This window comes from Silene latifolia, chromosome 9 (assembly GCF_048544455.1).
Source record: "Silene latifolia isolate original U9 population chromosome 9, ASM4854445v1, whole genome shotgun sequence".
Lineage (NCBI taxonomy): Eukaryota > Viridiplantae > Streptophyta > Magnoliopsida > Caryophyllales > Caryophyllaceae > Silene > Silene latifolia.
In genome coordinates this window covers 156,817,506-156,829,165 of record NC_133534.1, presented here as the reverse complement: position 1 = coordinate 156,829,165, position 11,660 = coordinate 156,817,506, and positions in this window count along the sequence as shown.

Sequence of the window (11,660 nt, the reverse complement as noted above, 5' to 3'; positions counted from 1 at the left end):
ATGACAATAATTACATATAAAATTTGCGTTATAGTCCTTTATTTTAAGGGTATTATATGGATATTACCCCACAGAAAATGCATGAATGCACATCCAAAAGTGTTAACCTAACATGTGAGCTTTCTAAGTCGGTTTGTTAATCCAAATATCAAGCATAAGATGTCAAGTTGGATTTATGGTTGATTTGCATGTGAGAACGGAAATTAAACATCCATTTACCAAATTCTGGTTATGATGCTTAACACGATCCAATTATTTGAAAAAAGATGTTAAAAGACAAAGTATAAAATGTAAACTTGTCAATCTGATCCGTCACGTATCCGGATAAACCATAATCGGGATCGTCTTAGACAAGTACCAAAAACGAGATAGAACAGTGCCAGGCAGCCCCATCGGGGCGCGAGCCTATTGGCAAGGGAAGGGCTCTGCCCAGGTTTTGAAAGATAGAAATAGGCAGGCTCTTGAGGCGCGAGCCATGGGGCGAGCCAAGAGGTGCCTCCTGGTTGTTAAAATGGTTGTTTAAAACGGTTTTTTGTAATGAATGATTTGCAAGTGTTGTTTGTATGACTCAGAATAATTACTATTATTTTAGTAATATTCGTTGTCGGACTTGCATGTTTGAAAAGCATAGTTTACAAATAGAAATGTAAAATGTTTGATTTGAACTAAATATGTTAAGTTCATTTCTTTGTAATTAGTCAAGTTTGTCATCGTACTCGGATGAAACCGACATGGTATAAAGAACCAAGGATGATGATGGATTATGACTAATATATTTACAAGTGTAAATAAAAGAGAAAAATGGTAAATAAAGAAAAGGGTGTTAAAATACCCATTGAAATGTAATTAACCAATAATATCATCGAGTCACGGAATAAACCGTCATGGTATAAAGAACCAAGGATGATTTTTGTAATGGTCAAAATATTTGTCATAAAAATGATTTGAAATGGTAAAAACCGTAAAAGTAAAGAAGTAAAAATAAAAGAAAGTGTTGAAGGAAAGACGAACTCAAACACATTTGAGTCTGACCCGAGAACCCCATTGAGGCGCGAGCCTCCCTGCATAGCAAGGGGCTTCTGTCTCAAGCCAAAACTCGGTTTTGGCTCGTCTAACCTATATTTGAATCGTGTTATGCATTGTTCATGTTCATAAAGTTATGAAAACAGTAAAGTCATGAAATAAGGTGAGTTGTTTACACCCTCAAACTTGCGTGTATGATGTTTGCGACTTAGACGACTTTAGAGACGGTTTGCTCGTAGCGACTACTCACTATTAAGAAGTTTAAAAGAGTGCCTTAAAAAAGAATTTGGTTTTGAAAATATGTTATTAAAACATGTTGATTAATGAATTAAGTTGGTCAAATGGGTCGGTCGAATGCACGGCGACGGTACCAAACAATATGTGTAAGGCTTGTGTTTACGATCGGCAGGTCGTAAACACGTGTCGATTTTGTGACTTAGGAAGTCGAGTCTAGAAGTTTAAGAGAGTTGTGAGGGGGCGGACGCTCGAGTTAATATTATGGTGTGTGATGGTGGGTATTTATTGAGAAATATAGGGAGGTAGGTCGGTTGTGTTTGCTTAGAGGCTAAGCAGACATCCCATTGAGGCGCGAGCCACCCCGTGACTCAATGGGATGTACTGTCCCTTTCGCAAATTCGGATTTTGCATTTTTTCTAACCAATGTTTTGTTGGTTGTGATTTGTGGTCTTTTAGGTTTGCTTAGCCGTGTAAGCTTACTCTTAGGTGATATTTGGGGTAGGTATTTTGTGTCTTTGACTCGGGTTTGACGCATGTGAGTCGGGATTTGAATTTCGAGTCGGTTTTCGGCTCGGTGTCGGTTCAGACCCTAAATAGGGTCATTTTAATGGAAATGACATGATGAAGACATTCATGGCATTATTTTTGACATTCGAGATTTGGGTTGACTCGGGTTGACTTAGGTTGACTCGAGTTGCGGGTTTCTGAGTCGGTTTTGGGTCCGAAGGCGGGTTTAACTCTAAATAGGGTTATTTTAATGCAAATGAAGTTAGAAAACTTTTGAAATCATTTTTCATATTCGAGTAGTGCATTAAACCGTCTCATGTATAACCAATCCACGCACGCATATCAAAAACACGTTATAGTACGATCATCATCGGGTGGTTTTTGGGAGGTGCAGATACTGGGTATCTGCAGAGCCCCCACTTTGACTGAGGCTTGGACAGGGCAAAAGTCAAAGTATGATCTCCAGGTCAATCGAAGATTACAACCTGAAGACCATTGCAACGTCGAGGCGACTCAAAAGGGTTTGAGCCAAGGACATGCCGTCGGAAAGGGCGACGTCGAGGCGACTCGGGGATTCGAGTCAAGGAGCTGCAGTCGGGAACATTTTAGAGTCTGTCGACTTCCGATTCGGCTCGTTTAAAGTCCATTAGACTAAGTATAAAGGCTCGCCAGCCATAAGAAGGAATCATACCTGAGGCATCTTCGGGATATGTCCTTCAATAATTTTCGCGCAAAGGCTCGCCAGCCGGTGTTGAAAGAGGTGCTTTTTTAAGCTCGCCATCCATAGGAAGGAGTCATACCTGAGGCATCTTTGGGATATTTCCTTGAATCATTTGCGCACAAAGGCTCTCCTGCCGGTGTTGAAGGTGGTGCGTTTTGAGGCTCACTAGCCATAGGAAGGAGTCATACCTGAGGCATCTTCCGGATATGTCCTTGAGTCGTATCTTGTGTGCGTGCAAAGGCTCGCCAGCTGTGATAAGGAGTCGTACCCGAGGCATCTTTGGGATACGTCCTTGAGTTGTACCTTGTTTGCGGACAAAGGCTCGCCAGCTTGTTTAAAGAGTCGTACCCGAGGCATCTTCGGGATACGTCCTTGAGTTGTATCTTTTTTGCGGACAAAGGCTCGCCAGCCATATACGTTGTAAGGCTCGCCAGCCATCTATGGTCGAATGATTGACTGTGGAAAATAGCATGTGCAACATCCATTTAAAAATCGGCACTCGCTGGGGAGTTGGAAACTTCTCAGGACTCGTCGGGGATATGAGTTGCTGCTCGCTGGGAGGTAGCGCAAGCCATGTAATCAGCAGGGTTAAAGCTCTTGGACTTGATGGGTCGCCGTTTTTTGGGAAGAACCCAGTACTCAGTGTGAGTGAGTTTGTCTTCTCAAGATTACCTGCATGGTTAGTGACCACACAAATCCACAGTCGCATAGACAAGCACGTTGAATGCAAGCATATAAGCACATAAGCATGTAAGCATGTGAGCATGTTAGCATGTGAGCATGTGAGCAGTTAGCATATAAGCAACTAGCACGTAAGCATATAAGCATGTGGGCAGTTAGCATATAAGTACCTAGAATGTAATATCTCACGCGAAAGGAGATAGAAGTATTGAATGTTGTGAAGCTTAAAGACGAGTCTTGTAACTCGTAGATCTGTGATTGGATAGATTAGAGACATGTGACTGTTGGGACATTGACTCACATGGACGAATATCGACAGACTGAGATATGGGCAGTCGTGAACGTGATGCAAACTCAGTATTGACACGACACGGGGGTGACCCTGACAGACTTTGCACATGTAAGTGCAACTCCTTGGCCAAAAGAGGGTGACAATGCACATCAGATTCTTGGGGTAGAAGGTCCGCTCGGCTGGGGACGCAAATTAATTATCTTCTCCAGACATTTTTGCCACCGTTTTCTTGTTTGAGATCCTTCTCTGAGGCATGATGATTCGGAGAGCGGAACCAAGACCTTGTCATCGTCTGAACCGAGCACTAGGCTATGGACGTTTTTATTTTGGACTATAGTTGAGACTCAAAAGATGTTTGTGGGTAGAGGACGGGTGGCGTCTTGGAAGAGAAGCCTCAGAGTGAGAAGGTGGGAATTTGACAAAATAAGGAATGGGTGACGTCTTATGGAAGACGCCCCCAGTAAAGAGGTATAAGATTAATTTTTGCAGTTGGGTGGGCTGATGTTGATGGTTGAGATTTGAAACGGGGCGTGCGGTTGTGAAAGGGGTATGCGGTTTTTTCCTTGTTGGGGACTGCCTACGTATTCGCGTGTTTGCGAAATCAAACCAGATCGTAGTTCTGAGTGTGTGTGCAATGGGTTACAAATTGAAGATGTGAAAATTGAATGTGTGTGGGGTTGTGGTTGTGCCCTTGTAATAGGACTGCCTACATATTTGCGTGTGTGCGAAATCAAACCAGATCGTAGTTCTGAGATGTGTGTGCCTAAGCGAGTTGTTAGGACCTTATAGTGTGAGGGTCACGACGGTAAACTCCGTTTCGTGACTCGAGAAATTGATTTGAAATAATTCCTCCTTGATCATGAATCAAAGAGGTGTAATTTGTGAAAATGTTCCTTATCATGTGAGCACACTAAAAAGTGGACCCTAAGGGTAGACTAGGTATGTCCCGTTCTCGGCAACAAAGCATTCGAGGACTCCGTATCTGGGTCAGGGTGAAAATGGCTTCAACATTAGGGAATGTGGAGCTTGGTAATAATAGGTGTGTTTGACAGATAAAAATCTGGGGTTGAGGGTCACAACGGAAGATTCCGTTTGGTGACTCGAAAGTTGATTGGAGATAAATACCTCTTGATCATGAATCAAAGAGGTGTAATTTGTGAAAAAGTTCCTTATCATTTGAGCACACTAAAAAGTGGACTCTAAGGGTAGATTAGGTATGTCCTGTTCTCGATAGCAAAGCATTCGAGGACTCCGTGGGGATTGTGGTGAGAAATGGCTTCAACAGTAGGGAATGTGGAGCTTGGTAATAATGGGTTTTCTTAACAGATAAAAATCTGGAGCAAGAATTTTGTGGTGTTTAGGCCGATGGGTAACGACTTGTAGTGTGGTGCGGAATGGGGTCTCCGGCTTGATGTGGCCTGAGCACGCAATGGTTGGTAAATAGTATGGGACTAGATTTCCATGTCTAGACCTTAAAGGTCAAGGTGTGATGTTACGAGCTTGAGGGGAATCCTCAGAAGCCTAGATAGGTTTCCCTGTAGTAGTAGTCTCTAGAAGGACTTAGGGGTGAAGCAGTTTTGGTTAAGGTTTTAGTGTTTGGTGTTTTGGACTTGTCGGTCCGGGGTTTGGTGTGTTGGACTCGTTGGTCTTGGGCTTTGGACTTGTTGGTCTTGGACTTGGTGTTTTGGACTTGTTGGTCCGAAGTTTGAAAGGTGACGGTCTTTAAATCCGTCATTTGAAATTGTGGGAAAATAACGAATTTGAATTTCGTTATTTCATTTTGTTGAGAAGTGACGGTTTTGAATTTCGTCATTTGAAATTGTGGGGAAAATAACTAATTTTGAATTTTGTTACTTCATTTTTGAAAAGTGACGGTCTTGAATTTCGTCATTTGAAATTGTGGGAAAATAACGAATTTGAATTTCGCTATTTTATTTTTGTTTTGGCTTTGTTTTTGTCACGCGTTTGTTTATGCTTTTGGGGATTTCGGCCTTTCGAGAAGGGTTTCAATCTAGTTTTGTTTTGATTTTGGCTTTGGCCTTGAGTGAATTGCTTTTATCTTTGGTTGAATGGATGTTGGCTAGGGCCTTTGATTTTGGCCTATCGCTTCGACTTTGGGTGAATGGATGTTAGCTTGGGCCTTTGATTTTGGCCTTTTGCTTTGGCTTCGGGTGAATGGGTACTGGCTTGGGCCTTTGATTTTGGCCTTTCGCTTTGACTTTGGGTGAATGGCTATTGGCCGAATGGCTTTGGGTTTTGATTTATTGGTTCTTTGCCGTCCTTCGTTCGAGGCAGGTAAAGGTGCGAACGGGGATATACCCGTTGGTGAGAGGTTGATACTTGATGATTGGATGTTTTTGTGGGGAATGGGCTTGCCTTCCGTCATTGATCATGAACAAGGAGATGTTCTGGTTTGTTATCTAGGTTCGTCGTAGGTACCCTTTGATAGAAGCTCGTTCTAAATTGGGTGCTATTGAAAGGTTTCTATTGCCAGACATGGAATAGGTAAAGAAAATGGGCACGGAGTTTCGAGTCCTTTGCTTTCTCGGTACGGAACGTCACTCGAGTGTACTCACATTGAATTGGAACATGTTGTTTGTTTTAAATCAAATCTCAAATCAATTCTCGTTGCCAACGGGAAATGGTAAAGAGGAGAATACATGATAGTAGGAAATTGTGCTTTTATTTAGATAAATAAGATGTTAGCACAGACTCGATGATTACATGTGACTCATGGGGACAACCCCCAGTTTGTCACTTAGGAATAAAAGGACAGGCACTAGGATAGATATGAGAAAGCCTAAGACTCGGACTCGGACTAGGACTCAATCGTAGAAACGGACTCCTAATCATCATTTTCCTCCTCTAAGGTCTCCTTCGCAGCATCTAGTGGCTTGAATGTCTGGTCATGAGCATTGACCCACTTGAGCACTTCACTCTCGTTGTTGGGGATGATATGAGGACAATAGTCGATGAGGCTTTTATCTCCTTGCAGAAAGAGATGTTCGTTAGGGTTGTCTTTATCACTAGGTTGGCATAGGGATGAAGCTACCAGTTCATTTTTGTCAATCATATTTTGAATAGCATGTTTCAGTTTGAAGCATATTTCCATATCATGACCTTTTCCTTGATGATATTGGCAATAGGAATTGCCGTCCCAGAAACGGCTTTTCTTAAATTCAGACGCGTCCGGGGTGGGCCCGATTGGCTGGAGATTCCCTTCAGTCATGAGCTTTTGAAGAGTTACGGCATAGGTTGTGTTGAGCCTCGTGAATATCCTTTGAGAACGCTCAAGCTTGCTATTTTACTTGAGACATCCAGAAGGATTGTCTTTACTGAGAGGTGAAACTATGATTTTGCCAACTTCAATCATATCTTGAATTGCATTCTTGAGTTTGAAGCAGGTTTCGGTGTCATGGCCCTTGCCTTGATGGTATTGGCAATAGGCCTTTCCGTTCCATGAACGACCTCTTTTGTGTTCAGGTTTGTCCGGAGTCGGACCAATAGGTTGCAGCATTCCTTCTAAAGCAAGTATCCCCAGAGCGGTGCTATATGCTATTCCCAGATCTGTGAATACCCTTTGATGTTTTCCAATGGTTCCCACATTAGTGTTTTTTGGGATGATTTTGTGAGTTTTGTTTTTGGTTTTGTCAATCCTGGGCGGAAGCAGGATTTGATTGTTGTCAGTGGGAAGTTTTTGGGATGTTGCTTGATATTTTGAAGGGTAGTTTGGTGAGGTAATTTCACGTTCTTTTTTGGTAGGTTCGCGGATGTGGGAACCATCGGATGACTCCTCATTTTCAACATTTATTGGTTGGTGAATGAAGGGTTGGTTTTCTCCTTGACGGCCAGGTTTATTTTCTGTACTACCAAACCTATTCTCCAAATTAGCTACCCGAGTGTTCAAATCATCGATAGCCACTTGCAGCTTTGAGAATATGTTGTTGATGGAGACGGAGAGCATCATTATACCGCTTTGTATGCCATCCTCGTCAATTGCATGAATTTGCTCATCGTCAGGAGAGATGAAATGAGAGCAGTCTAGGGAAGGCTCTTAACTATGTCCAATAGGGTTTTCTGGAGGGTTGTTTTTGTTGTTTGTTGAGGGAGGTAATGGTAATTCACCCTTTTCAATCATGTCAAGGATGACACCTTTTAGGGGGAGACACATTTCAGTATCATGTCCGCGGCCTTGGTGATATTGACAAAACAGGTTTCGGTCCCATCTACGTCCTCGCTTGTTTGGTAGAGGCTGTGGAGTTGGACCAATTGGTTTGAGTTTTCCTTGTGAGATTAGCCTTTCCAAGGCTGTGGCATAAGGCATACCCAAATTAGGGAAACACCTATGAGGTCGTCTGGTTTTGGTTTTGTCAATGGCAAGTAGCCGGCTTTCAAGGAGCTTAACCCTTTGCTCAATATCAGAAGAGAGAAAATTCCCAGTTATCATTTTGTCCTCAACTTGGGAGAGACGAGTGCTCAAGTCTTCCACGGTAGCTAGGAGTCGAAGGACCATGTTGTTGGTTTCAGCAAAAGTCAAGGCAGATGCAGATTGATCGGCTTCTTGAGGTTCTGGTTGGCGATTGATGGCGCCCAAGGGATTCGTATTCGACATAACGATAGGCGTTATAACTTGTCTTGGCAAGGTATTGCACAAACAAAGGCAAGTACGACACATATGTATAAAAGGCAGTTATGTCATGAAGACGCAACGGTGTAACTAGGTTACGAGTTCGTTAAAGATCGTGAATGACCTCTTGTGTTTGAACTCTTATTGCATGACGTCGAACTTAGACTCGAGTGTCAACTTTGGCATAGTGATGCCCAGACAGACGACTATTGAGTTAGTTTCGATGTGCGTTGATGGCGTGACGACATTGGACGAGACATGTACACATGCTTGGCCCTTGACCCGTAATGTAGGGGAAATGCGGGTTTAAAACCCGTCAGGTTTTGACTTTGCTAAGGCCATTGAATATGTCTCGTCAATTAGGCGACACGGCCTGGACCAGAGGGTAGGTATTAACTTCGGCGGAGATCCGACGTTATCTAGATGACTTGACTTAAAATCGACTGGACTCTAATCGACTCGAGGCTGAATCAGAAAGGTGGATTGAAATTTTCAAAAATAGAAATTTTCAAAAAGATTCATTTGTCATTTTATGGACGGCTTCAGAAGAGTAGGGATCTCCGAAAGTCGATCAGTTGAGGAGTTGTCTTAAGTTTGTTTTCAAAAGACGGTTTGAGTTGAAATTGCGGTGGCTCTGACAACAAAGTGTTGTTTCCAAAGATGGTTTTTTAAATTCCGAATCACGGATTAGAAAATCGAGAATCGAATAATTTGGAATCGTTATCACAATGTCCATGAAAACGGTTAAGTTTGTTTTCAAAGGATTTTAAAATTGGGTTGAAAATTTGAAAACGGTTAGATTTGTTTTCAAACATTTTGGAATCGGATTGAAATTTGAAAACGGTAAAATTTGTTTTCAAAGATTTGATTTTGATTTGAAATTAGAAAACGATTAGATTTGTTTTCAAACATTTGAAATTTGATTGAAATCCGAAAACGGTTAATTTTGTCTTCAAAGATTGAGTTTTGATTTGAAATTTGAAAATGGCTAAATTTGTTTTCAAATGATTTGATTTTGAATTGAAATTTGAAAACGATTAAATTTGTTTTCAAATGATTTGAAGTTGGATTTGAAGTTTGAAAACGGTCAAATTTGTTTTCAAAGATTTGAGTTTGAATTGAAATTTAAAAACGGTTAAATTTGTTTTCAAAGAATTTGAAATAAGATTTGAAATTTGAAAACAGTTAAATTAGTTTTCAAAGATTTGATTTTGAATTGAAATTTGAAAACGGTTAGACTGGCCTTCAAATGATTTGATTTATGAATTGGAATTTGAAAACGGTTAAATTTGTTTTCAAATGATTTGATTTTTGATTTGAATTTGGAAGCAGTTAAATTGGCCTTTAAATGATTTGATTGGAATTGGAATTTGAAAACGGTTAAACTTGTTTCCAAATAATTTGATTTTTGATTGGAATTTGAAAACGGTTAAATTCATCTTCAAATGATTTGATTTTGAATGGAATTTGAAAACGGTTAAATTCGTTTTCAAGATTTGAAAATGGAAATCGTGAGGATTGAATTCGTCATTACAACGGGTTAGAAAACCGTTTTAACCTTTGAAAGACGGTATGCAAATCAAAAAATGTGAGAATTGAAAACGTCATTACAACGGCTTAGAAAAGCCAAATTTGATTTCGAAAATGACATTTGAAATTTTGGAAAGTTGCACGGGTCAAAATTGTCATTACGACGGTTTGAAAAACGTTTCTGTTTAAAAATTGATTTTGAATTTTGAAAATTCGAGGGTAGAATTCGTCATTATGACGGCGTAAAAGGGTGATTTGAGAATGCAATGATCGGCGAGAAACCGGGGTTTGAAATGGCCATTATGACGACGTAAAAGGGTATTTTGATATGGTTTGTAAAAACCAAGGTTTGAAATTGTCATTACAACGACATGAAAAGGTGCATTTGAAACGGTTGTAAAAACTGGATTTTAAATTAGCCATTATAACGGCATAAAAAGGTGCGTAGAAATGGTTGTAAAAACCGGGTTTGAAAATCGTCATTACGACGGCCTAGAAAGGTGTGTTGAACTGGTTGTAGAAAACCGGTTTTAAAAATGGTCATTACGACGGCCTAGAAAGGCGTGTTGAAATGGTTATAAAAAACCAGATTTGAAAATCGTCATTATGACGGCCAAGAAAGGCGTGTTGAAGTGGTTATAAAAAACCGGGTTTGAAAATCGTTATTATGACGGCCTAGAAAGGCGTGTTGAAATGGTTATAAAAACCGGATTTGAAAATCGTCATTACAACGGCCTAGAAAGGCGTGCAACGGTCGGCGAAAGACCGAGGTTTGAAACGGCCATTATAACGGCATAAAAAGGTGTTTTGAAACGGTTGTAAAAGCCGAGTTTGAAAATCGTCATCACGACGGCTTAAAAAGGCGTGCAACGGTCGGCGAAAGACCGAGGTCTGAAATGGCCATTATAACGGCGCGAAAGGGTGTTTTTGAAAGTTTGAAAATGACACGAAAGGACTTATGATCAATTAGCACATAAGCACTCACAATTCATTATATTTTGCATTATGCTGACACAGGTTTTGGCTTAGAAGGGTGAGTTACACACCAAGCAATCAAACCCCGATTTGCGAGAGGGATACCAATCCAAACAAAATGTGTAAGGAGGGTGCCCTAGCCTCGTGCTCGAAAGTGATGAAAGCTCTTTGACGAAACAGAAATGTGTTCTAGTCTAACCCAAGAACCCCATTGAGGCGCGAGCCTCCCTGCATAGCAAGGGGCTTCTGTCTCAAGCCAAAACTCGGCTTTGGCTCGTCTAACCTATATTTGAATCGTGTTATGCATTGTTCATGTTCATAAAGTTATGAAAACAGTAAACACATGAAATAAGGTGAGTTGTTTACACCCTCAAACTTACGTGTATGATGTTTGCGACGTAGACGACTTTAGAGACGGTTTGCTCGTAGCGACTACTCACTATCAAGAAGTTTAAAAAAGTGCCTTAAAAAAGGATTTGGTTTTGAAAATATGTTTGAAAATATGTTAATTAAAACATGTTGATTAATGAATTGAGTTGGTCAAATGGGTCGGTCGAATGCACGGCGACAGTACCAAACAATATGTGTAAGGCTTGTGTTTGCGATCGGTAGGTCGCAAACACGTGTCGATTTTGTGACTTAGGAAGTCGAGTCTAGAAGTTTAAGAGAGATGTGAGGGGGCGGACGCTCGCGTGAATATTATGGTGTGTGATGGTGGGTATTTATAGAGAAATGTAAGGAGGTAGGTCGGTTATGTTTGCTTAGAGGCTAAGCAAACACCCCATTGAGGCGCGAGCCACCCCGTGACTCAATGGGGTGTACTGTCCCTTTCGCAAATTTGGATTTTGCATCTGTTCTAACCAATGTTTTGTTGGTTGTGATTTGTGGTCTTTGAGGTTTGCTTAGCCGTGTAAGCTTACTCTTAGGTGATATTTGGGGTAGGAATTTTGTGTGTTTGACTCGGTTTTGACCCGTGTGAGTCGGGATTTGAATTTCGAGTGGGTTTTTGGCTCGGTGTCGGTTTAGACCCTAAATAGGGTCATTTTAATGGAAATGACGTGATGAAG